Genomic DNA, 22,658 nt, shown 5'->3' with positions numbered 1-22,658 from the left:
ACAAAGCAGGAAAGAATATCCAATAGAAAAAAGTCTCTTCAACAAATGGTGTTGGGTAAATTGCACAGCCACACGCAGAAGAATGAAACGGGACCATTTCCTTATACCATACACAAAAATAGACGCAAAATGGATGAAAGACATCAGTGTGAGACTGGAATGCAGCAACTTCTTTGACCTCGGCCACAGAAACTTCTTGCTAGACACTTCTCCAAAGGCAAGGGAAACAAAAGCAAAAATGAACTGTTGGACTTCATTAGGATAAAAAGCTTCTGCACTGCAAAGGAAACAGTCAACAAAACTAAGAGGCAACCAACAGAATGGGAGAAGATTTTGCAAATAATTTATCAGATAAAGGGCTAGTATTCAAAATCTATAAAGAACTTTTCCAAGTCAACACCCAAAGACATAATAATCCAATCAAGAAGTGGCAGAAGAGATGTGTCACAGAAGAAAATATGAACTTGTGGGACTTCATCAAGATAAAAAGCTTCTGCACAGCAAAGGAAACAGTCAACAAAACAAAGAGGCAACCCACGGAATGGGAGAAGATATTTGCAAATGAAACTACAGATAAAAGGCTGGTATCCAAGATCTATAAAGAACTTCTCAAACTCAAGAAACAAGAAACAAATAATCAAATAATCAAACAAACAAATAATCAAATCAAAAAATGGGCAGAAGATATGAACAGACACTTTTCCAATGAAGACATACAAATGGCTAACAGACACATGAAAAAATGTTCAACATCATTAGCCATCAGGGAAATTCAAATCAAAACCACACTGAGATATCTTAGAATGGCAAAAATGGACAAGGCAAGAAACAACAAATGTTGGAGAGGATGTGGAGAAAAGGGGATCCCTCTTACACTGTTGGTGGGAATGCAAGTTGGTACAGCCACTCTGGAAAACAGTGTGGAGGTCCCTCAAAAAGTTAAAAATGGAGCTACCCTATGACCCAGCACTTGCACTACTGGGTACATACCCCAAAGATACAGACGTAGTGAAGAGATGGGCCATATGCACCCCAATGTTCATAGCAGCATTGTCCACAATAGCCAAACTGTGGAAGGAGCTGAGATGCCCTTCAACAGACGAATGGATAAAGAAGATGTGGTCCGTATATACAATGGAATATTACTCAGCCATCAGAAAGAATGATTACCCAACATTTGCATCAACATGGATGGGACTGGAGGAGATTATGCTGAGTGGAATAAGTCAAGCAGAGAAAGACAATTATCAAATGGTTTCACTCATTTGTGGAACATAAGGAATAGCAGGGAGATCAGTAGGAGAAGGAAGGGAAGAATGAAGGGGGGGTAAACAGAAGGGGAAGTGAACCACGAGAGACTATGGACTCTGGGAAACAAACTGAAGGTTTTAGAGGGGAGAGGGGTGGGGGGGATGGGCTAGCCCGGTGATGGGTATTAAGGAGGGCACGTATTGCATGGAGCACTGGGTGTTAAATGCAAACAATGAATCATGGAACACTACATCAAAAACTAAGGATGTACTGTATGATAACTAACATCATAATTAAAAAAAAAAGTTACTTTATCAAAAGACCCTGGGGGGGGGGAAGGAATGGCAGAAGACATGAACAGACATTTCTCCAAAGAAGACACAAAAATGGCCATGAAAAAATGCTCAATATCACTGAGCATCAGAGAAATACAAATCAAAACCACAATGAGATACCACCTCACACCTGTCAGAATGGGCAAAATTAACAAGTCAGGAAACAACAGATGTTGGTGAGGATGTGGAGAAAGGGGAACCCTCTTACACTGTTGAGGGGAATGCAAACTGGTGCAGTCACCCTAGAAAACAGTATGAAGGTTCCTCGAACAGTTACAAATAGAGCTACCCCACAACCCAGTGATTGTACTACTAGGTATTTACCCAAAGGATACAAACATCGTGATTCGAAGGGGCACATGCACCCCAATGTTCACAGCAACGATGTCCACAATAGCCAAAATATGGAAAGAGCCCAGATGTCCATCAACAGATGATATGGATAAAGAAGATGTGGTTCATATGTACAACGGAATATTACTCAGCCATCAAAAAGAATGAAATCTTGTCATTTGCAACGATGTAGATGAAATGAGAGGATATTATACTAAGTGAAATAAGTCAGTTCGAGAAAGAAATACTGTATGATTTCACTCATATGTGGAATTTAAGAAACAAAACAGATGAACATAGGAGAAAGGAAGGAAAAACAAGACAACAGAGAGAGAGAGGCAAACCATGAGAGACTCTGACAGGAAACTGAGGGTTGCTGGAGGGGAGGGGGTGGGGGCATGGGGTAACTGGTGATGGGCATTAAGGAGGGCACTTGATGTAATGAGCACCAGGTATACGCAACTGAGGAATCACTGAAACTAATAATACACTATGTGTTAACTGAAATGAACTTAAATTAAAAAAAATTTTAAAAACCACTTCTAACTTCACTAAAGATGGTATTAGGTGGGGGGGAAAAGTGGTATGCTCTTCCAACTGGGCCAGCCAGGTGCCCTGCAAGCTGAACTTTTAGCAAGTATTCCAGGAGAATCTTAGGATCAGGGCAGTTTGGAAAAAAAAAAAAAATCACTGCCTTCGAGTAGAATGTGAAACCCACATTCCAAGAGTTTAATGATATACAAGTCAAAGAACTTCTCTCTCAAAAAGACAACTTACCTCCCCTGTCTTTCCTCTCTCCCTCTCTTCCCTGAACCCATTCTCAGCTCTTTAAACCATCTATAACTTCCTGTGTCCTCTCCCGTCAGGTAAAACCTGCGGTCACAGTCACACACAGGTAGTGAAAAGAGAAGCACCTGCAGTCTCTGTCCTCCCTGGAGACCTGCCTCCTACACTGGGCCGAAGCCGCGGCCGTGGCATGCTAGGCGGGGGCCCGCAGCTTTCTCCAGCCCGACCTCGAGCATGGGCAGCTGCACGCTCGAACAACCTGCTGCTTTTCTCACGCCGTATCCCAACAGTGGCAGCAGGGCCAACGGTGCCCCTGTACTCCTGGGGCGCCTTTCACCTCCTCATCCAACTTGCCCACTCTGCCAGGAACGTTCCAGGCCAACTGCTCGGGTGCGCCCAGCCAAGGCCCAAGCACTAAGGTGTCATGGAGGCGGGCAGCAGAGGCTCAGAGGTCAAGAGAAGCAGACCCACGTGGTGTCTCACGCTGATGGCTGTACGGAGCCTCAGGATGTTTATTTAAACATCAGCATAATTCCTTCTTTCTGGCCAATGTGCTGTAGATTTTAAAGCAGCTGTACACAGTTCAGCACTGTGACAGGGATTTTCCACAGCGTGAGAGCTCTTGTAGTACACTTGAGGCTCGCGTATGAACGGCATTACCCCGAGTCACAGAGTACTGCTGTAAGACAGCCCTCACTACTATTACTAGAAAAACGTTGGGCTTGCGGTCATTCTCAAATTCAATTCACAAATCTCTCCATACTCCAATTCCACGGCTTGTGTCTTTCCTCTGCTGGGCATTACCTAAGCTTGGCAGGCCAGGTTGCAATCCGTGAAGAATAAGGCAATATTGTGTCAGTTTAGACAAGTCATTAGATCAAAACGGTCTATTGAAAATTCCTCATTTTTTTACAGTGGCTGCTTCCAAGGACAGGGTCTGGGATGGACAGGAGTGAGGGGAGCTGGACTCAGCCCTGCAGACCATGAACCTTTGTGTGCCTTTGAACTTTTGTTCCATGGTCATGTGTTTACCTACTCAAAGAGATCTTTTTTTAATGTCATGATTATCTGCTATGTGTATTTTATCACAATAAAAAAAGTGAATGCCCCATTTCTAAAAATGCGTTAGACGATGAAAAAGTCCAAATAGTGGGAAGAGAACTGGGCTACAGGTCAGAAAGCCTGGATTTCACTCCTGGCTCTGCCTACCAGTGTGACCTTGGGCAAATTCACCAATCTTTCTGCATCTCAATTTTCTGCTCTATAAAATAAGAGGGGTACTATTCGTGATTGTTAAGGTCCTTTCTGCTCTAGAAGTCTGTGATTTTATGAAGAGACACTCTTGAGCCTCGCGTATAGTAACTTTGAATCAGCTGGTCTTTTTTTTTTTTAATTACTAAATTGAAAAACAAGAATCTTTAATTTCCTAACCCTTTTAAGGTTCACAGATGACTACGAGTTTATAATCAGGTTTTAGGCTAATTATAATAAGCTGGAAGGACTTTCGCTCAGAATTTTCTTATAAGCAATGGAGAAACATAGTCAAGCTGACAGTCCACTGTGTTTCACTGCTTATATTTTAAGGAGGTTAGAAATGTATCAATTTTCACAATTAGAAAAACAATTCATTTTTGTTCAACCAAAGCAGATTGCCTGCACATTCATGTGGCTCAAAAAAAAATTTGGATGATATTTTATACATCTACGGTTTTAAAGAAACTCTCAATTCTGCCTAGTTTAAAACGTGTTTAGCAAAATTCTGCCCATGTGCACCCACTGTAAAACTATTCTTCTCATAGAAGAGGATTACATCAATCTTTTTTGGTTTGCCAGACTTTTCTCCCTGGGACTCAAGGCATGGAAATGTCATCCCTATTAAGAAGATTTATTCCTTTAGCTTAGCAGGTAGCTGTTGAAATTGACTTTAGCATCTCTGATTTTATTGATGTCACAAAATACTAGACTAGGAAGGAGTAAATTAATCTACCTACTGAACTGATTCTTCTGGATCTTCAGAGCTCCAGAAAAGGGAAGTTGTTAAGTGGTGTAAAATTATTCTGGAAGGCACAGCTAAGTATATTAAACTCTGGTCCTAAAAACATCTAATTCAGTTTCAGACTACTAAGTTGGCACCCGTGGAATACAAGATTTTAAAAAGTATGGTATCGTGAAAAAATCTACTGGTGTTGGTCATTAGCACAGAATTCTTTCAGAAGTGTGAGAAACAAAGCTATAGCACCAGAATGAAGATTTGAAATGCCTTGGGGAGGAGCTTCTATTTATATATTTATTTTTTAATTAGAAATTTCCAGAAAATTTCATATATATGATGCTGTTTGGATTATCTTTTCATAAATCTAAAAGCACAGTATTATTATACAAAACGTGAAGCGCACTTCACACAGCAATTGTGTGAACATTACATGAGACACTTGGAGAACTGAAAACCTGGGCCAAAAGGGAAATTTTAGCATAGTGCTAAATATACGAAGGATGCTGAAAAATCTGCTGACAGCTTGATATGACTCAGACAGACGCTGCAAGCATTAGTTAAACAGAGCAGTGCTTACTTCAAATGTATACACATGGCTACAATATTAAAAACCTCTATGGCCACACCTCCAAAATGTCTCAGATGACCCATTAAATATTTTCTGTCTTCATATTCAGCTTTTATTTCTTTAAAGCTGCAATCATTTGGCATCATCTTAAGAAGTTCAAATGTTCCCTATATTTTAAGTTTTCTTTACATCCCTTTTCTCTCTCCCCACAAAATATTTTCTTTCCCACCATGTGATGATACATATGACCAAACTTATACCACAACTAAGATACTTCAACTTACAGAGAGGCTGTGCCTATTTTTTGAATGATATTTTTAAATCACACCTTACAATTTGCATAAAAACTTATTTTAAGCACGTACTCCATCAGAAATCATTTCACCAGTATTTGGGAAATAAGCCTACACATTTTTAACATATTCCTCTTCTTCTTGACATACTGAAAGGAACATTTTTGATATCAAAAAGAATTATTCTAAGAAACTATTGCTTAACAAGACAAAACTCTGATGCATTGTAGCCGGCGGTGAATTCACGAAAGTGAGGCTGTGTTCTCCCTGGGACAGCCGGGACACCGGCTCGCAAGTCAACAACAGTGTCTGCCAATGCTTGAAGATACAATGGACATGACTACAAAGTCACCACGCTATGCTTTTCCCCTTTTTCCTGATCGTAAATGAAATGTTCATTGTAGAAAATTTGGAAAATAGAGAAAAGTATAAAGAAGACAACGAAATCATGAAAGATGCCAATCAGTCCTTTGGCATGTGTCCTCCTGGTTTTTTTCTCTGCATGTACACACACAAACTCTTACTAAACTGAACAGCAGAATGAGCACTGTCTTTTCCAAAGACCTAAAGGAAAGCTTTCCACGAATTCCAACAATGGCTCTACTGTAGAGTCGCATCTCCAGAGCCTGAAGCACATTCTTAGAAAATCCTCAAAGTAATGTTTAGAATCGAGTCAAAAATCATTCAGAACTAAGTGCGAGGAATAATAAGAGCAAGGAAACAAAATTTACCACAAAGAAAAAGATGACCTTTCTTATGTGGTTCGTAACCAGCTCTAAAAAGAATTCCAAAGGAAAACTACCAAAAATGTTTTACAAGATGGAGGCCCTGCCTCCAGGGTGACAAACCTGCAGACATCTCCCACCATTCATTTGCTTATGGACAATTTGGGGGATGATTTTTTTTTTCTTTAAACATAGTCTAATACTTGACTCATTTATTCCCTTCCATCTTCTACTTGTTCACAATTCCCTATATCCCTTGTTCTCTTACTACACAATCTCTTCCACCAAACCATGCCTTCATGACACACACACACACACACACACACACACACACACACACACACGAACAGAGATCTATTTATTTTATTTTTGAGCACAACATTCACAGACAAGCGTAAGAGACTATTCAAATCATTCCTTCAAAAGTTCCGCAAGTAGCACGGGATAAAAAGAGGAGTAACTCAGTCTGACTCAAGGAACGCAGCTCCACGGAATGTGATGTTGGTATAATTCTACCCCACCCTAGAGATGAGGAAACCGGGATCCAGAGACACGACGCCATTTTCTCAAGATGACCAAGGCAGAGACAAACCCCACTAAAATCCTCTTTATTAACCATTCTTCCTCTCATTAATTTGATGTTGTTTTATTTCCTGTTAACATTAAATTTAATGACTAAATTTTTACTTAATCATTTTTACCCTCTCTTTAAAAAAAAAATTATACTAAAGGCATGAGCCATTTACTTTCTCAGGAGAGCAGGCTAGATATCAGGCAGCCAGATAAACTTTGTGTTTTCGGTACTTATTTCTCACCACTGCTCTGTACATCAGTTTCAATTGGTCCTTAAACTAGCATCTGGGATTTCTACTTTTGTATCTTGTTACCAAGTAAATTCAGGGGAACATAAATTAATAAATGAATAATTCTTTTCATTTATAATGGAACACAGAAAACTACTAAACGAAAGAACCATTGTTTTTGTTATTAAAATTCCATTTAATCCTTACCCACCTGCATCACTAGAGATTAAACTATAATAGATAAACGGAAAATAAATTCTCAGGGCTTCTGAAATCCAATCTCCACAATTATTGTTTACCACTGGGGGATCAAAGTCACAACTCTATAATATTTGTTCAGTGCTCCCTCCTTCACTGACTGGTAACAGTAAAAGATCATAAAATCTCCCTTCCTTGCCCTTCACCCAGTGCTGGTATTTGTTGTAAAAAGACCCAGTGAACACCCAAGAGCCACACGTACAGCCTAAACCCCGCCATGGCCCTCATCAGTGCTCAGATGACAAAGCCTGGGTGGGGGCCTCGGGGTAACACTAAATTGAAACTTGAAACAAAGACACTGTGTATAATGCTACCTCTTACGTGAAACAATAAGCAACAACTTCATCTGAAAAACAAAACAACTCATCAGTCTTCTACTAACCAATTTCTTTTCCCTGCTCTTGAAACCAAGTCTTATTTAACAAATACCTCCCAAGTTCCAGGCAGAGCAGTGTAAGTATGGTACCCAGCCCTTCCAGGGATAACAGAGTCCTCTGCAACCAGGCCTTCTGATGTACCAGACAAATGGAAAGAGAACGCAATCTCACTGGAGACCAGAAAAGGGGTAGGAGAGGCCAACTTTTTTTTTTTTTTTTTAAGATTTCTTTATTTTATTTGAGAGAGAGACAGAGAGGAGGAGCAGAGGGGGAGAGAGAGAGAGAGAATTTCAAGTAGAGCCAAGCTGAGCGCAGAGCCCAACATGAGATCATGGACAGAACTGAAACCAAGTCAGATGCTTAGCAGACTGAGCCACCCAGGTGAGGAGGGGTTAACTTTTAAAATCTGTCACGTCTGGCATAAAGTACTGACCCTCACGTTCTCCTCTCCTGATGCTCACAAGGGGATATTGTCAAATTACAAACGGACGACGCACAGGGTAGGCCCCTCCAGCCATAAGCCAGCCGTGACAGGGGCTGAGGGCAACTCAAGCAGGCAGCTGAGATTTTATCCACGTCCCTGTTCTTGAGCCGCAGCCGGGCTTTCAGGTCGAGGAAATGTGAGGCAAGACAGTACAGGGAAGGTTCCGCCGTGAGCAAGTTCACATGGACAGAGAGAGATCTAAAAAAGCACAGCCCCGTTGTGAAGGCCGTCCTAACCGCTTCATTTCCTGGACCACTGCAAGTGACACCTTTAACGCACATAGTGGAAACTCTGACTTCCCTAGAAGGTTGACCTTTACAACGAGTACAGTGGTATCTGGGGATTTCCTAAGGAAGAGCTCACAACATATCCCTCAGCTCACTGCTTCTCAACCATTTTCATCATGGCCCCTAAGGGAAAAACTTGTTTCCTTCTCTACTCATCACCAACACTTCCGACACCAGATGTGGGGGGGTTTCCACACCACACAACTCTCCAATGCTTGTATGACACCAACGGGGTGCCCTACAATTTACAATTCTGACACTAACTGCCTAGAGTTCGCGCAGACTCTTCAGGTTAAGGGCTCAATCCCACAAGGCTGGCCTCCTTTCCCGCCAACTTCAGACACCAACTGCAAGTCTCAGGTTGTCACCTGTGCTTCCAACTGGCTACAAACTGGGAGTTCCCACGACCCCTCCCTCAAGTTCAGTAATTTGCTAGAACGGCTCACAGAATTCCAGAAAACAGTTTACTTACTAATTCACCAATTTACAATACAAAAATAGAACTCAGGAACAGCCAAATGGAAGAGAGGCATGGGGTAACGTATCAGGGTGTGTTATCCTCCCAGCGCCTCGAGGTGTCTACCAACATGGAAGGTTGCTCAGGTTTTTAGGGAGGTTCCATTACACAGGCCTGGCTGATGAAACCATGGGCTGTTGGTCCCTAACTCAACCTTTAGCCTCAGAAGTCAGGAGGTGGCGCTAAAGGTTCCAACCCTCTCATCACAAGGCCGGTTCCCTGAAAACCAGCCCCCATCTTTAGGGGCTTTCCAAAATTTACTTCATTAACATAAACTCAGGTGTGGCTGAAAGGGACTTGTTATTGAATATGCAAAGATGCTCCCTTCACCTTTATAGTTCTGGAGCTGTTTAAGGAGCCAGGACAAAAACCAAATATTAATTGATTATATTACCTTAGGAGTTCTGTTCCAAGAACTAGGGACAAAGATGCATTCTACTCAGGGCCTTTTTAGACGTTTTTTTCCTAATCATGACACACCAGCCCCACTGAAATATTAATATCACAGTTATACTGTATATGTTTACATATTATATGTATATCTGTGCTTTATACATAAAATGGGTAATTTTTTTGCCTCCCCCCCAAGAATCAATTTTCACCCCTTTGGGGGCAACAATGCCCCATTAAGGATGCATACCTTAGTTTATGAAACAAGACACTGGTAGAACCAAGAATATAAAACTAGGTTATTATAAGATAACCCAAAAGTTGTATCTTTTTTTAGGAAGATTTTCAAATCTCTTTCTAGAATAATAATTTGTCTACAATTTTAACGGTATAAATTTCCTGTTTGCTTTTACAATATGAAATTAACAAAAACACATTAACTGAGCACCTTTTGTTTACATAAGAATTTTCACTCAAATTGACGAGAATAATTTCTTGTGATGCTAAATAATTTAAAATAAACTATCATTCACAAGTAATATGTAAGTATTTATTACATTAAGTATCTGTAGCTTTATCTATACTTTGGATTAAGTGCAGAACAACGGAATAGAGGTAGTATCAACACCATTTCAGATAGCCTTTTAAAAGGGATTTATTTTAAATCCAACAAGAGAATATAACAATTGTAAATATCTACACACCGAACATTGGAGCACCTAAATACATAAAGCACATATTAACTAACAGATGTACAGGGAGAAACTGACGGTACTACAATAATAGTAGGGGACTTCAGCACCCCGGTTACATCAATGGGTAGACCATCCAGGCAGAAAATCAATAAAGAAATGGTGTCTGTGAAAGACACATTAGAACAGATAGATTTTAACAGATATATATAAAATACTCCAACCAAAAATGACAGAACACATTCTTTTCAAGTACACAAGGAACATTCTCTAGGATAGATCATATGTTAGACCACAAAACAAGTCTCAATAAACTTAAGATTGAAATCATATTATGTATCTTTTTTTTTCTTTTTTTTAAGATCTTATGTGACAGAGAGACAGCCAGCGAGAGAGGGAACACAAGCAGGGGGAGAGGGAGAGGAAGAAGCAGGCTCCCAGCGGAGGGGCCCGATGTGGGGCTCGATCCCAGGACCCTGGGATCACACCGAGACGAAGGCAGACGCTTAACGACTGAGCCACCCAGGCGCCTCTCATGTATCTTTGCTGACCACGACAACATGAAACTAGAAATCAATTACAAGAAAAAAAAACACTGGAAAAAAACACAACTGTGGAGGCTAAAAAACACACTACGGAACAACCACAGGGTCAATGAAGAAATCAAAGAGGAAATTAAAAAAATACATGGAGACAAAAGAAAATGAAAACACAATGGTCCAAAATCTTTGGAATACAGTGAAAGCATCCCTCTAAGCAAAATTTCCCTTAGAGAAATTTATAGCAATACAGGCCTACCTCAAAAAAGAAGAGAAATCTCAAATAAACAATCTAACTTTATACGTAAAAGAACTAGGAAAAAAAGAACAAACTAAGCCCACAGGTAGGAGAAGGAAGGAAATAATAAAGATCAGTGCAGGAATAAATGAATCAGGATTCTAAAAAAAAAAAAAAAGAAAGAAAAAAAAAAAGAAGAAAAGAAAAGAAAAAAATCTATGAAACTGGGAGCTGGTTCTTTGGGGAAAAAAAAAAAAAGATAAGCCAGACTCATCAAGAAAAAAAGAGACCCATATAAATGAAATCAGAAATGAAAGGGGAAATAACAACTAACACCACAGAAATACAAAGGATTATTAAAGATTACTATGAAAAATTATATACCAACAAATTGGACAACCTAGAAGAAAGGGATAAATACCTAGAAATACACAATCTTCCAAAACTGAATCAGGAAGAAATAGAAAATTTGAACAAACCAATTACTAGTAATGAAATTGAACTGGTAATCAAAAAAATTCCCAAAAAACAAAAGTACAGGACCAGATGGATTAACAGGTGAGTTCTACCACACATTCAAAGAGTTAATACCTATTCTCCTCAAACCATTCCAAAAACACAGAAGAGGAAGGAAAGCTTGCAAATACCAAATACATTCTACGAAGCCAGCATTACCCTGACACCAAAACCAGACAAAGACACCACAAAAATAAAGAACTACAGGCCAATATCCCTGATGAATACAGATGCAAAAATCCTCAACAAAATATTAGCAAACTGAATTCAACAATACATTAAAAGGATCATTTATCACGATGAAGTGGGATTTATCCCAGGGATGCAAGTTCAATATTTGCAAATCAATGTGATTGATATATACGACATTAACTAAACGAAAAATAAAAATTGTATCATCTCAATAGAAGCAGAAAAAGCATTTTACAAAATTCAACATCATTCATGATAAAAAGTCTAAACAAAGTGGATATAGAGAGAACATAACTCGACATAATAAAGGCCATATATGAAAAACCCACAGCTAACATCCTATTCAATAGTGAAAAACTGAGAGCTTTTCCTCTAAGATCAGGAATAAGAAACGGATGTCCACACACACTTTTATTCAACATAGTACTGAAAGTCCCAGCCACAGCAGACAGACAAGAAAAATAAAAGGCATCCAAATCGGCAAGGAAGAAGTTAAACTGTCACTATTTGCAGGTAACATGATACTATACGTAGAAAACCCTAAAGACTCCACTAATAAAACTATCCGAAGTAATAAAGGAATCCAGTAAAGTTGCAGGATACAAAATTAATATACGGAAGTTGGTTGCATTTTGCCACACTAATAACAAGTAGCAGAAACAGAAATTAAAAAAAACAATTCTATTTACACTTGCACCAAACAAAAAACGAAAACCAAAACCTAGGAATAAACTTAACCAAGGAGGTGAAAGGTTTATAACCCTGAAAATTGTAAAACACTGATGAAAGAAATTGAAGACAACACAAAGAAATGGAAAGATACTCCATGCCCATGGACTGTAATAATTAATACTGTTAAAATGTCCATACTACACAAAGCTACCTACAGATTCAATGCAATCCTTATCAAATTACCATAATAACAAAATAATCCTAAAATTTATATGGAACCACAAAAGACCCCAGACATCCAAAGCAATCCTGAGAAAGAACAAAGCTATAGGTATCACCCCAGAATTCAAGATACACTACAAAGCTGTAGTAATCAAAACAATATGGTACTGGCAAAAAATAAACACAGAGATCAATAGAAAAGAACAGAGAGCCCAGAAATAAAGCGAAGCTCACATGGTCAATTAATCTGCAACAAAGGAGGCAAGAATATACAATGGGGAAAAGACAGTTTCTTCACTAAATGGTGTTGGGAAAACTGGACAGCGACCTAAAAAGGAATGAAACTGGACCATTTTTTCAACCATACCCAAAAATAAACTCAAAATGGATTAATGACCTAAATGTGACACTGAAACCATAAAACTCCTAGGAGGAAACATAGGCAGTAATCTCCCTGACATTAGCCCTTAGCAACATTTTTCTAGATGGGTCTCCTCAGGCAAGGGCGAAAAAGCAAAAATAAACTATCGGGACTACACCAAAATAAAAAGCTTTTGCACAGTAAAGGAAATCAACAAAAAAAGGCAACCTACTAAATGGCAGAAGATATCTGCAAATGACCTGGCCGTAGGAGTTAATATCCAAAATATGTCATCTATACAACCCAACACCAAAAAACAAATCATCTGATCGCAAATGGGCAGACATTTTTGCAAGTCAACAGACGCATGAAAAGATGGTCAATATCACTAATTCACTCATCAGGGAAATGCAACTCAAAACCACAATGACAGATCACCTCACGCCCGTCAGAATGGCTAGAATCAAGCAGGTAAGAAACAAGTGTTGGCTAGGGTGTGGTGAAAGGGGAACCCTCGGGTACTGTTGGTGAGAATGTAAACTGGTGCAGCCACTGTGGAAACCAGTATGGAGGTTCCACAAAAACTTAAAAATAAAGATACTATCTGATCCCGTAATTCCATTACTGGGTATTTGCCCAAAGAATGTAAAAGCACTCATTTGAAAAGGTACAGGCACCCCTGTGTCTACCGCGTCATTACTGACCACAGCCAAGGGACTGGAGCAGCCCCAGGGTCCACCAACAGATGGCTGCACACAGAGGATGTGGTACAGATACGCAATGGAATACTCTTGGCCATAAAAACGAGTAAGATCTTGCCATTTGTGACGACATGAATGGACCTAGAAGGTATTATGCTAAGTGAAACAAGTCATTAAGAAAAAGACAAATACCATATGATTTCGCTTACATGTGGAATCTAAAAAACAAAACAAACCAAAAGCAAAAGCAGACTCATAAGTAGAGAGCGAACTGATGGTCGTGGGGGTGTGAGGGTTGGGCAAAATGAGTGAAGAGTTGTGGGAGGTACAGGCTTCCAGTCACGGAAGGAATAATCATGGGGATATTAGGTACAGCACAGAGAATACAGTCGGCGGTACTGTAATAGCGTTGCATGGTGACAGATGGGAGCCACACCTGTGGTGAGCACAGCAGACAGACTTATTGAATCACTGTGTTGTACACCTAATAACACTGTGTGTCAAACGTATTTCAATAAAAACGTATAAAATTTAAAATAAATTAAAACTCTAAAATTAAATTAGAAGGATTTATTATTTTTTGGAAAAGATTTCTTTTAAAGGCAATAAGCAAAAAAGTCCAAATCTCGGATATGATCACTACTTCCAGTCTGTCTTATTAAAATCTTACTCATGCCAGAACACCTAGGCTGAGGGGGCTCTGCAGGGAATGAACTCATCTGGCTCTGCCAATCATTTCCTATGCAGCCTGGGTAAATTATTTAACCACTCTGCGTGCTTCATTTCTCTAACCAGCCAATAATGTAAACTGACACACTGTAATGGAAAAACACACAACAATCCTGGTCGGGGGCTCTGCCGTCCGGTCCTACCTTAGCTACTGACTCACTATGTGAGTATGGCCAAGTCACGGCTCCTCCCCGAGGCCTCACCTTCCCCATCTGTAAAAGGAAGACGTCCCACCAGAAGCACACGTGGAGAGTCTACGTCTTAAACGCCTGCACTTGGCTAACCCACATACACCAAATAAAACAATGCGCCTTATTTAAAGTCTACCAAATTCAAGAACATGAGTCAACCCACCCAATACAAGAGTTGACAGAAAAAATACCGCACAGAAAAATACTGGCAAGAAAAACATGATTGCTCTCCAGGATATTAGCCTTAAAACTTCACGCAAAGTACCTTCCCCACTTGAATTAGGTACAACTGCCATTCATGAGAATTCACTGCAGCCCGTTTTGGAAGATATCTATTTTCTTTTCTTTCTTTTTTTTTTTTTTTTAAAGATTTTATTTATTTATTTGACAGAGATAGGAACAGCCAGCGAGAGAGGGAACACAAGCAGGGGGAGTGGGAGAGGAAGAAGCAGGCTCATAGCGGAGGAGCCTGATGTGGGGCTCGATCCCATAACGCTGGGATCACGCCCTGAGCCGAAGGCAGACGCCCAACCGCTGTGCCACCCAGGCGCCCCTGGAAGATATCTATTTTCTGCTTGGATCATCTCTTGGTCTGATGTACTCTATAAACTACCTCCTGCCATGTTCAATAATGCTTTCATTTTATTTGAAATCGAAGTTATAACAGTCTGGGATTTGGGAAATCAAGTCCGTATCCACCCTATATATATCCCATACTATAGACTCCAGTTAAATCCCTTCTCAACTTCGGTTTTTCCAAACTTACTACTTTAGACAGTCTCCATTCTTCCCATCCTCTTGACTACTTCAGTAGCCCTGAACTAATTTTTTCCAATTCCGTTGGAACTTTCTTCGCCTCCTAAGAAGACTAGGAAGAAGACTGATCAAAAGGAAAGCCAGTAACAGCGAGAAGCAGGGAAAACACATCATCATCCAGAGAGAAAACTGTCACCTCTATGACAAAGTAAAGCAAATGTCCTTTCCCCCCACCCCACCAGCATAAAAAGATTCTCTATCTGCTAGGAATTAACAAAACAGTTCTTTGATTTCTCTATGCAATGAATTGCTTCTAGGACTATTTCACAAAGTACCTGTTATTTGAAGCATTTAACCAAAAAAGGATGGATGGTCCAACGCTATCAAAGCCATTCCTATACTGGAGAGAAGAGACTAGCTCAAAATTCCTAACAGTTTTTAATCCAACGTAATTGAGAGATTCGTCATCCTATCAACCAACTGGTAATACAGTCTTACTAGTATCTTGGGAGGGAGCGTGAAGCATTTGATATGCCCTCCCGTACCCCCAGTGGGTCTCAGCTGAGAATCAATGGATTAAATTACTCCTAAAATCTCCCCAAATATAAAAGCCTACTGATATTTTCACAAAGACTATGGCAAGTGTCTAAGAACTTCGCTACCACCATCCAACAGCCCCCCCCCATTCTCCCCTCATTTCTTCGTAATTTTAATTATTGGCTGTCATTTTCTCCAATACTATTTCTGCCCGAATTCCGAGCAAGTTCAATAGACATAGAGATGATCCTTCCAACAATCTCTCAGTTCACTAAATTTCTTTACTGATTTTGTCCTCTACCCTACTTCGGCCATGTATTCGCAGTCACGCCCTAAGACCTTATCATTACCAATAGCTACAACCTCACCATAATCTCAATTTCAGGCATCCCACTCTCTGAACACCACCTAATTTTACAGCACACTCCCTCCCTACAGTGCCTCAATCCTACTATTCTTCAACTCCACTGGGACCTCAAAACTATCACCTTTTCACTGACCCTCTCCCCACTGACTTTCTCTTTCCCTTTCCTACCCAGTCTAAATTCCATGGTCAATCATTATAGTTACTCTCTTATGTACACGGACTCCTTGCTCTCTCTTGCCGTGATACCCTTGCTTAGTAAAAGCACACCCGATCGCTCCACGCCTGCACCCATACAGCTTAAGGTAGCTGGGGAAAACACACGCGTGCGCGCGCGCTGCCTGGCTTCCCTTCACATGTATCGTACCAAATTTCTAGTGGGCCCCTTCGTGCTGTCTGGCGATCTTACTTTATTTATATCCCTCAGCTCACCTTCTCTCTCGCTCTTCCAGGGAACATCCACATTTTCTTCTCTCACCTCAAATCCTACCACTACCGCCTCCTGCCCTCTCACAGTTGATAACCTGGCTCACTACTTCACCGAGAAAATTGAAGCAATCAGAAGATACTTCCACAGACTGCCACATCACATTTCCCCACCCAGTGACATGCGCACCCGCACACCCCCTCCCTGCCTCCTTCTACAGATCTACTTTCCCGCTCCTGTCCAGAGCCGATCCTTCTGCTTATCCACTAGAGCCGACCCCTGACCTACTCCAGATCACTCCAGTGGTTCTCCCCTCTCTCCCACTTCATCAGGTTTTCGCTCTCTACTGGACCTTGTCCTTCAGCCTTTGGACACGCTGCTCTTGCTCTCCTCTTAAAAACATAATAAAACTCAGCCACACTCTTTTCACTAGCTCCCACCTATTTCTCTGCAAAATTTGCAGAAGAGAGGTTTATAGTCATTGTCTCCAATTTTTCTCCTCCCAATCTCTCTTCACCTACTTCCCCAACGCTGCTCTCTTCAAGGTCACTAGTGACACCCCACATTGCTAAATCCAAAGGGCAATTCTCAGTTCTCATCTTACTTGACCTATTAGCAGCATTTGGCACAGCTGACCGTTCCTCCATCTTAAGAACACTCTGCTTGATCCTAGGACTCTACTCTCCTGGTTTTCCTACCTTGCTGGTCATTCTCTCTCAGTCTCCTTTGCTGGTTCCTTCTCTTCTCCTGATGTTGGAATGTTCCTGGGCTGAGTCCTTGGTCCACTTTATTTACTACACTTATTCCCCTGGTGATCTCGTCCAGGCTCACGGTTTTAAATGCATGCATTTGCCTCTCTTCTGAAACTCTACACATCTATCTAACTGGCTACTTGACATCTCCACTTGGAAGTCTAGTAGCCATCTCAAAGTTAAAAGGTCCAAAGATGAATTACACATCTGTCACCTTGCCCCTCAAAGTCGGCTTCATTTCCGGCTTCCTCACTGCGACTGACGGCAACCTATCCTTCAAATTGCTCAGGTCCAGATCCTGGAGTCCTTGACTGCTCTCTTTCTCTATCTCGTATCTAAACCAGGAGGAAATCATGCTAGCTCCACCTCAAAATATATCCAGAATATGACCTGCTCTGATGTCTTCCATTGCTACAACTCTGGTCCGGGCCACACTCCCTCTCACCTGGAGTACTGCAAGGGCCACCTACGAGATCTTCTGGGCTCCTCCTCACCTCCGTCACCTATTCTCCACCCAGCAGCCAGAGTGATCCTTTTAGACCTAAGGTCAGATCACGTTACTCTTCTACTCAATGACCCGCAACAGCTCCCAGCTGACCTTAAGAACATGTGAAAGTTACTCTGATGGCCTACAAAGCCTTAAATAATCTGGTCCTCCACTTTCTCTGACCTTCTCCCCTCAGCCACTCTGTGTTCCTGGATATGCTTCAGACACATCAGGCATGCTTTCCCCTGAGGCCTTTGCTGTAGCTACTCTCTATGCCTGCTCTGTTCTTCTCCCGGATATCCACATGGCCAAGACCTCATCTCCTTCCTCAAATCTCAAGCTCTCAAGGAGAACAACCCTGACCACCCGATTTAATACTGCATCTATCTGGCAATCTCAACACCCCAACCCTGCCTTATTATTTCTTTCCGTATCACTCAACAGCTTAACATACTGTGCAATTTATTAAATTGTGTTGTCTATTGACTACTGCCTCCCATCAGAATGAAAACTCCACAAGGACAGAAATTTTTGTTCCTTTTGTTCACTGATGTATTCCAAGCATGCAGAACAATGCCTGGCACATGATAAGTACTCAAGAGATATTTTTTAATGCATGAATAAACACTTGAAACTGGATTTAAATTGTGGACCAGAGAGAGAGTTGAGGTGGAGAGAAGAAAAACTCAAATGGCCCAAATACACCTAGGGTCTCAGTTATGCTCCTAGACAATTACCTACTTAAAAAGGCTGCATTATTTCTTTCAGACCTGCGGGCGGATTATGTAATGCAAACACTGGTGACTTGCTCATAATACTAGGCCCTACTAGAAAGAGGCGCCCAGGACGGACAAAAGGCACTGCCCACGATTTTTGCCTTTGCCTCTAGGTGACTCTACACTGGGCAGTCCTGTCGTTTGCCTCCAGCTTTGTAAGTCGGAGGGGTGACTTGCAAACACTCCACGATTTAGGAACGGGAGAAAGCAAGTCTGTCAGGGCCAATGCCACTTCCAGAGTGCCTGATGTGCTCCCGTGGACTAGGCACAGACTCTTACAAGTTAGAACTAGATGAGGATCACTATGTCCGTAGTTCTCAGCTAGGGCTGAATATCTGAATTCCTAAGGCACTTAAAATATACTGCAGCTGCCCCTCCCTTCTGAGAGAAAAGGTCTGGGTGAGGCACAGGTGGTAAAGGTGTTCCAGGTGATTTGACTGTGCAGCCACAGCTGGGAGCCACGGATGGGGCTCAACCTCATTTTCCAGATAATGGAGCCCAGGAAAAATGAGCGCTAAGGTCGCACAGCTGACTGACAGTGTAAGGACTGGAAACTGTCGCTTGGTTCTTTAGAGAAACAGCAAGAAAGGAGAAATTTCATTACAACATAATAATGGGTACGGCCATGTATTACAGTAGTTAAATGCTATTATATTTATTAAAATCATGGCATCTATGTTCACAAATGAGAAATTTTCTTTACTGGCCCCTATCTCTAAGGGCTTGGGTCGGAGTTTGTTAAGGCAGCCCTGGAATGAATTAGGTACACTCCACTCCACTCTGAAATCTTAGGTAAACATTTATTCCTTCATGAAAATAACTGAACTTCCAGTAAAAGAAAAAAATTCCTCTAATATCTTTGTCAACCAACTTTTTAATTTAAATAATGTTTTGGTTTAAAAACAGAGCAGAGATGGCTGCGTAACAACAGGAACGTACTTAATGTCTCCGAACTGCACACGTAAAAATGGCGAACACAGTAAATTTTATGCTCTGTGTATTTCACCACAATTTTTTAAAAGTAAGAGAAAAACAAGAGAAGAAAAAGAGAAAGGAGTGGGAGTGAAAGAGAAAAAGATCTAGAGGAGGAGATCCCAAAAAAACCAAAATTAACGAGTCAGAGCACTTGCTGGCAGACATTCAAGAAAAGCCTGCTGGGAGCAAAGAGCAGTTCCCTGGGTCCTCAGACCACCAGCAAAGCAAAGCTCTGCAAGGAGCACGGGAAGTAGGTCACTCTGGAAGAGTAACATGACCCAGCCCATATCCACACAGAGCTCGGTCTCTAATCTAAGATGTGGGGCTAGACCAGATGTCCTTGACACTGCCTACGACCTGGGCTGTATCCAAATGTCACTGTATTTCCACATCTAGGGCTCCTCCTAGAGAGAAGATAGTTAAGTTTCCGTCATACCACGTAGTTCAGGATCCTCTTAAACATGGAATTAAGCTAATGGCAGTATTTTGGTTTTTTGTTAATTGCAAATCAGTGTACCAACACTGAAGAGAAAAGAAGGAGGTAGAGACACTCAGGGCAAAGAGTCATGAAATATCTACGATATGCCTCCCTGCTCTGCAATTCTCTTCGGAATAGTGTTTAGTGTCTAAAACAAGTGGAACCGCATTTTTTCAGAAAACACCTTTGACCATAATTCCAAAGTAATAAAAGGTGTTCAGTCCTGCCTCTAAATGTATGGCCATAAATATAAATTACAAGGCAGTACTTCTTGAATATATGAAGACAGGGTGGGGGATGGGGAGGGGGGCAGATTTTTCAAAAAGTGATTGAAGCCAAATAAGCTTCTCTGAAAATAGTTCTCATAAATTTAACAAGCACCACTGAATATAATTTTATTCCGAATTGATCCAGTTTATGTACCATACCTTACACATATTTTTATAGTGAAGACAGTGTACTGCGGCAATGCCCGTGACAGATGCTCGACAAGGATTTGCTCAATGAATGAATGAGAAGGACCAAGCCTCAATCTGAGTTTGTTTTGCTAAGAGGGAGATGACAACGTAGGCTAAAATCGAAATCTACCAGGGCCTTATTTTAATTGCTATGGTAAAAGAACAAAGCCTATCTCTGCAACTCAATGCAACAGACGCATTAGATTCCCCTAGAAAGAATAAAGCCGGGGAGAGGAAGGACAGAAGGGAAGAAAAGGGGAAGGAGTAGCTTACTATACCAGAAGGAGCTGCTCCAAGGATGACATGGTCAGGTCAGATCTCAGGCAAGCAAAAGGGACCCAATCTCACTTCACACGCAAGCGCCAACCAAACATTGAGATGAAGTATTCTACTTCTATAAAACTGATTTTCCACTTGACTCTTTTATCTCAGGGGAGACGGGGCAAGCTCAGTGTAAATAGGATTTTCCTCATTCCTTTCTGTAGTGTTTCACCTACCATGGCATACTCGTTGAGACAGCCAAGTGCTACAAGACAGAAAAACACCACACAATCAGCAATTCCTAAAGAACTGTGTTAATGCGTTGAACCGTATCACTCACCAAATTCACAGGCAGAAGTTCTAACTCCCAATACCTCAGCAGTTACCTTATTTGGAAATAGAATGTTACCTTATTTGCAGGTATGATTAGTTGAAATGAAGTCACATTGAAGTAGGGTGGACCCTTAATTCAGTATGACTAGTGTCTTTTTTTTTTTTTTAAAGATTTTTTTATTTATTTGTCAGAAAGAGAAAGTACAAGCAGGGGGAACAGCAGGCAGAGGAGGCAGAGGGAACAGCATGTTCCCTGCTGAGCAGAGAGCCCTACTCGGGGCTCGATCCCAGGACCCTGGGATCATGACCTGAGACGAAGGCAGATGCTTAATCGACTGAGCCACCCCGGCATCCCACTTTGACTACTGTCCGTACACAAAAAAGAAACGTAAACACAGGCACACAGGGAAAATGCCATGTGAAGAGTGGAAGTATGCTATCACAAGCCAAAGGACTGCCAGAAGCTGGAAGACAGAACTGAACAGACACCCCCCCCGGCCCCGGCACCTTCAGAGGGAGCACGGCCCTGCGGACACCTTGGCTTTGCACACCTGGCTTCTAGAGCTGGGAGACAATAACCACCTGTCGTTCCAAGCTCCCAGCATGCAATACTTTACAATCGCAGCCTCATTAAACTGATACCGACAGCAAGGGGCTAACGTGCACCAACCAGCCCAACCCCTTCTCGCCGCACATCAGCTCCAGCTTCCCGCCCCGTGGCCACTTGTCATGTCAGCCCAGGCCCCATTACCTCACTCTCGGGCTGCTGCCGGGTCTCCTTGACTTCAGGTCTACCTCCACCTGCTTCAACCACCAAACTCACCTGCACACCACCATGACATTAACCTTTGAAAGATGCCAACTTCTTTGCATCACTCTCTAGGTAAAATAGCTCTAGTGACTCACCAACTCCTATCAGAAAAGGTCCAGATTCTCCTGCCTAGCATTCAGGCCTCTCTCTTCTAAGCTAGCTCCAACTGCTAAGTGACCCTGGAACACACTACCATTATTCTCGATGCCACGCTTCCTCCCCCTGCTTGTCACTCTCCCCCTTCAACAACCCAAATCTTGACCATCCCATAAACACTACGGCCAAGACCTGCTTTCACCTTGATGCTCTCTATATACCCAGGCCAAAAATAATGACCACATCTCTGACCTCTATGCGTTTACTACTTGTATCTGTCATTCTGCACTCCTCAAAGACTGCCTTGCATGGTTACCTAGCATGTTAAAAGTGCATACTTTGATTCCATAGCTGGACTATGAGCTCCTTAGGGACAGGGTTCATGTTTGACAATTTTGGGAGTAGTTCTCAAAGCCAAAGACAATGCTTGGCTTATTTTTTTTTTTTTTAAAGATTTTATTTCAGAGAGAAAGAGACAGAGAGTGTAAGCATGGAGGTGGGGCAGAGGGAGAAGCAGACTCCCCACTGAGCAGAAAGCCCAATGCAAGGCTCAATCCCAGGACCCTGGGATCATGACCTGAGCCGAAGGTAGCCACTTAACCGACTGAGCCACCCAGGCGTCCCATGACAATGTTAGGTTTATTATAAGCAAACTCTAAGTTCCTAAATTCTTACTGAATTAACTATTAAACAT

At 41.6% G+C, this 22,658-nt stretch overlaps 1 protein-coding gene across 2 annotated transcripts in view; it reads right to left on the bottom strand.

Annotated features, from left to right (window-relative positions):
• AAGAB (alpha and gamma adaptin binding protein) overlaps positions 1–22,658 on the bottom strand; it is a 55,648-nt gene that overhangs the window by 12,715 nt on the left and 20,275 nt on the right. The gene's annotated exons all lie outside the window — the stretch shown is intronic.

Source organism: Ursus maritimus, unplaced genomic scaffold, assembly GCF_017311325.1.
Source record: "Ursus maritimus isolate PB19 unplaced genomic scaffold, ASM1731132v1 scaffold_27, whole genome shotgun sequence".
NCBI lineage: Eukaryota > Metazoa > Chordata > Mammalia > Carnivora > Ursidae > Ursus > Ursus maritimus.
The sequence above is the reverse complement of the archived record's forward strand: the minus strand, read 5'-3'. Positions and strand labels throughout refer to the sequence as shown.